Below are 6,000 nucleotides of genomic sequence, written 5' to 3'. Positions count from 1 at the left end.
TAAAACCACGCTACTAGGCCAGCAGTCACCACCACATTTCCACCAACGCGGTTACTGTTAAGGTACATATTACCACTTTGACTGGGGCATGCACTGTGGGCCGAAGCACACCTGTATTGTATGTGACGTTAGCTCTGCTGAGCAGGGCACTGCAATGGGATTTGTTTATGTACCGCCGATGGGTTCCAGGGAGCTACACATGCTGTGGGTCCAGAGGGACTTCATAATAGGGAGTTGTACCTGCCTGAGTCTTCTTATAAAGAACCACAGTCTGACTGGGGCATGCAGTGTGGGCCGAAGCCCACCTGCATTAAACCTGACGTTACCTCAGCTGTGCTGGGCAATGCAATGGGATTTATTTATGTACCGCCGGTGGGTTCCATGGAGCCACCCATGCTGTCGGTCCACACGGAGTTGTAACTGCATGTGTCTACTTATAAAGAACCCCAGTCTGACTGGGGCATGTAGTGTGGGCCGAAGCCCACCTGCATTAAACCTGACGTTACCTCAGCTGTGCTGGGCACTGCAATGGTATTTATTTATGTACCGCCGGTGGGTTCCAGGGAGCCACCCATGCTGTGGGTCCACAGGGACTTCACATTAGGGATTTGTACCTGCCAGTGTCTATGTATTAAAAACCCCGGTCAGACTGGGGCATGCAGTGTCGGCCGAAGACCACCTGCATTTAATCGGACGTTACCTCAGCTGTATTGGGCAATGCAATGGGATATATTTATGTACCGCCGGTGGCTTCCTGGGACCCACCCATGCTGTCGGTCCACACTGAGTTGTAACTGCATGTGTCTACTTATAAAGAACCCCAGTCTGACTGGGGCATGCAGTGTGGGCCGAAGCCCACCTGCATTAAACCTGACGTTACCTCAGCTGTGCTGGGCACTGCAATTGGATTTATTTATGTACCGCCGGTGGGTTCCAGGGAGCCACCCATGCTGTGGGTACACAGGGACTTCACATTAGGGATTTGTACCTGCCAGTGTCTATGTATTAAAAACCCCGGTCAGACTGGGGCATGCAGTGTCGGCCAAAGACCACCTACATTTAATCGGACGTTACCTCAGCTGTGCAATGCAATGGGAAATATTTATGTACCGCCGGTGGCTTCCTGGACCCACCCATGCTGTCGGTCCACACGGTGTTGTAACTGTATGTGTCTACTTATAAAGAACCCCAGTCTGACCGGGGCATGCAGTGTAGGCCTGTATTGTATGTGACGTTAGCTCTGCTGTCCAGGGCACTGCAATGGGATACATTTATGTACAGCTGGTGGGTTCCAGGGAGCCACCCATGCTGTGGGTGCACACGGAATTCCCATTGCGGGGTTGTACCTGCCTGTGACTATTTATAAAAAACCCTGGTCTGACTGGGGCATGCAGACCCCTTGACAGAATGAATAGTGTGTGGCACATGGGTTCCCCATTGCTATGCCCACGTGTGCAGCTCCTGATGGAGGTGGCACAGGATTGGATTTCTCATTGCTTCTGTACAGCATTATGGGCTATCGCCCCGCCCCTTTTAAAGAGGGTCGCTGCCTGGCCCTGCCAACGCTCTGCAGTGTGTGCCTGCGGTTCCTCCTCATGGCAGGCGCACTTATAAATAGACATGAGGGTGGTGTGGCTATGAGGCCAGTGTGTGGCATGAGGGCAGCTGAAGGCTGCGCAGGGACACTTTGGTGTGCACTGTGGATACTGGGTCGTGCGGGTGGGTTGGGCAGCATGTAACCCAGGAGAAGTGGCAGCGGAGTTTCATGCAGGCAGTGATTGTGCTTTGTTGGAGGTAGTGTGGTGCTTAGCTAAGGTATGCCTTGCCAATGAGGGTTTTTCAGAAGTAAAAATTGTTGGGAGGGGGGGGCACTCTTGCCGCTATTGTGGCTTAATAGTGGGACCTGGGAACCTGAAATGCAGCCCAACATGTAGCCCCTCACCTGCCCTATCCGTTTCTATGTCGTTTCCTGCACTTTCTTGGGTTTTGCAGATTTTCACAAATGAAAACCTTAGCGAGCATCGGCGATATACAAAAATGCTCGGGTCGCCCATTGACTTCAATGGGGTTTGTTACCCGAAACGAACCCTCGAGCATCGCGAAAAGTTCGTCTCGAGTAATGAGCACCCGAGCATTTTGGTGCTCGCTCATCTCTAATCAAAACCTTCCTCTTTAAAATGAGTCTTCTCTCACTAAATGCAGACCAGTTGAACAAACTAAACACCCCTAGATACAACTCAAAGCTTGAAGCAGAATAAAGCCCCACGCATAGACAGGTATTCTAATGAATACTATCACATTTGGTCCGCTGCTGACTGTGCAGCTGACAAAAGTATTTAACCTAGCAATGTTGCAGGGTACCCTCCCATGGGAAATGCTTCAAGCCACCATAATAACAATACCTAAATCAAGTAACCCTAGTTCCACACCAGCCAACTTTAGGCGTATCTCGCTGTTGAATAGCGACACTAAACTTTACGCAAAAATAATAGCCCAGAGATTACTTCCAATAATCCCATCCCCAGTTCATGGAGATCAGGTCAGTTTTGTGTGTGTGTGTGTGTGTGTGTGTGTGGGGGGGGGGGGGGGTAGACAGGCCTCGGATGGCACCAGAAGAGTGTTGGTCTAGTTTATCATGCAGGGAAACTCAGAATGCCTTCTCTGCTTCTGACCCTAGATGCGGAGAAGGCGTTTGACAGGATACACTGGGGCTTTGCCTTAGTGTCCTGGAACAATTTGGCTGTGAATCTCCATAATTTCCTATTCAAGCCCCCACCCTTCAAAATGGGAATGCGACTTCTCTACGAAATTTAGTAGGGAACTGGAGGAGAGACACTTGAAAAAAGCTCACCTATTGAACTGGGACAGGGATATTGGCGCAACGTTTTCCCCCCCAATGGTTGAACGCCTTTAGCTGGGCCCATAAAAGCTTGCAAAGTGCCAGTCTGTTAGAATCCCACTATAAGACGGTGACAAGATGGTACTACCCGCCTTCCAGAATAAATAAAGTAAAAGCTATCAGATAAATCAGTAAAGCTATCACAAATTGGAGATTACAAGAAGTTCCCACTTTATTGCTGAATATCATAAAAATGGTGTCTGAGCATAGCTCCTATGAAAAATTATTTACAATCAAGAACAAAACATGAAGTGCATTCAAAACTGCCTGAAGCCCCTGGCTACTTTATCTAAAGAACAAGAATGGGCTTTAAAGACTAAAAGCTGTGAGAGATTTACAGCAAATAGTAATGGATCTATAAAAGATCTCCCTGAAAATGTATTGTATATGAGTATGATGTATAGAACTTATGTGGTGCCCCTATCCTATCCCTGGTACCCCTATTCCCTTTCCAGTTATCCCCCCACCTTCTCCTCCCTTGCCCTCCTCCTCCCCTTAACCATCTCCCCCTCCTTTTCCTCCTTGGTTTCACAAACTACATTAAAATCGAAGAGCCGTTGTTCACATCAGCGCTATAATTTCAAACGGTTAGAAGCTAGTGGACTCAATTTGCACGTTTGCCTCTGGATAATTTTGACTAAGCTTACTAATAGAGATGAGCGAGCACCAAAATGCTCGGGTGCTTGTTACTCGGGACAAACTTTTCGCGATGCTCGAGGGTTCGTTTCAAGTAACGAACCCCATTGAAGTCAATGGGCGACCCGAGCATTTTTGTATTTCGCCGATGCTCGCTAAGGTTTCCTTGTGTGAAAATCTGGGCAATTCAAGAAAGTGATGGGAACGACACAGCAACGGATAGGGCAGGCGAGGGGCTACATGTTGGGCTGCATCTCAAGTTCACAGGTCCCACTATTAAGCCACAATAGCGGCAAGAGTGGGCCCCCCCCCTCCCAACAACTTTTACTTCTGAAAAGCCCTCATTAGCATGGCATACCTTTGCTAAGCACCACACTACCTCCAACAAAGCACAATCACTGCCTGCATGACACTCCACTGCCACTTCTCCTGGGTTACATGCTGTCCAACCGCCCCCGCTCCCCCCCACAGCGCACATCAAAGTGTCCCTGCACAGCCTTCAGCTGCCCTCATGCCACACCGCCCTCATGTCTATTTAGAAGTGCGTCTGCCAGAGGAAAAGTAGGCACACACTGCAGAGGGTTGGCACGGCTAGGCAGCGACCCTCTTTAAAAGGGGCGGGGCGATAGCCCACAATGCTGTACAGAAACAATGAGAAATAGAATCCTGTGCCACCGCCATCAGGAGCTGCACACGTGGGCATAGCAATGGGGAACCTATGTGCCACACACTATTCATTCTGTCAAGGTGTCTCTGCATGCCCCAGTCAGACCGGGCTTTTTAATTCATAGACACAGGCAGGTACAACTCCCTATTGTGAAGTCCCTGTCGACCGACAGCATGGGTGGCTCCCTGGAACCCACCGGCGATACACAAAAATATCCCATTGCATTGCCCAACACAGCTGAGGTAGTAATGTCGTGCTTAATGCAGGTGGGCTTTGGCCCACACTGCATGCCCCAGTCAGACTGGGGTTCTTTACAAGTGGACACATGTAGGTTAAACTCTGTGTGCACCTACAGCATGGGTGGCTCCCTGGAACCCACCGGAGATACACAAAAATATCCCATTGCATTGCCCAACACAGCTGAGGTAGTAATGTCGTGCTTAATGCAGGTGGGCTTCGGCCCACACTGCATGCCCCAGTCAGACTGGGGTTCTTTACAAGTGGAAACAGATGCATTTATAATTCCCTGTGGACCGACAGCATGGGTGGGTGCCAGGAAGCCACCGGCGGTACATAAATATATCCCATTGCATTGCCCAACACAGCTGAGGTAGTAATGTTGTGCTTAATGCAGGTGGGCTTCGGCCCACACTGCATGCCCCAGTCAGACTGGGGTTCTTTACAAGTGGAAACAGATGCATTTATAATTCCCTGTGGACCCACAGCATGGGTGGGTGCCAGGGAGCCACCGGCGGTACATAAATATATCCCATTGCAGTGCCCAACACAGCTGATGTAACGTCAGCTGTAATGCAGGTGGGCAAAAAATTAATTGGATTACACTGTAGGCGAGGGCCCACAAAAATTGGTGTACCAACAGTACTAATGTACCTCAGAAAAATTGCCCATGCCCAACCAAGAGGGCAGGTGAAACCTATTAATCGCTTTGGTTAATGTGGCTTAAGTGGTAACTAGGCCTGGAGGCAGCCCAGTTTAACTAAAAATTGGTTCAAGTTAAACTTTCAACGCTTTTAAGAGCATTGAAACGTATAAAAATTGTTTAGAAAAATTATATGAGTGAGCCTTGTGGCCCTAAGAAAAATTGCCCGTTCGGCGTGATTACGTGAGGTTTCAGGAGGAGGAGCAGGAGGAGGAGGAATATTATACACAGATTGATGAAGCAGAAATGTCCCCGTTTTGGATGGTGAGAGAGAACGATGCTTCCATCCGCGGGTGCAGCCTTCGTATTGCTTAGGTATCGCTGCTGTCCGCTGGTGCAGAAGAGAAGTCTGGGGAAATCCAGGCTTTGTTCATCTTGATGAGTGCAAGCCTGTCGGCACTGTTGGTTGACAGGTGGGTACGCTTATCCGTGATGATTCCCCCAGCCACACTAAACACACTCTTTGACAAGACGCTAGCCGCAGGACAAGCAAGCACCTCCAGGGCATACAGCGCGAGTTCAGGCCACGTGTCCAGCTTCGACACCCAGTAGTTGTAGGGGGCAGAGGCGTCACGGAGGACGGTCGTGCGATCGGCTACGTACTCCCTCACCATCCTTTTACAGTGCTCCCACCGACTCAGCCGTGACTGGGGAGCGGTGACACAGTCTTGCTGGGGAGCCATAAAGCTGGCAAAGGCCTTGGAGAATGTTCCCCTGCCTGCGCTGTACATGCTGCCTGATCTCTGCGCCTCCCCTGCTACCTGGCCCTCGGAACTGCGCCTTCTGCCACTAGTGCTGTCGGATGGGAAGTTTACCATCAGTTTGTCCACCAGCGCCCTGTGGTATAGCATCATTCTC

The sequence above is a fragment of the Eleutherodactylus coqui genome, chromosome 2, assembly GCF_035609145.1.
Source record: "Eleutherodactylus coqui strain aEleCoq1 chromosome 2, aEleCoq1.hap1, whole genome shotgun sequence".
Lineage (NCBI taxonomy): Eukaryota > Metazoa > Chordata > Amphibia > Anura > Eleutherodactylidae > Eleutherodactylus > Eleutherodactylus coqui.
This window is presented reverse-complemented; position numbering follows the sequence as displayed.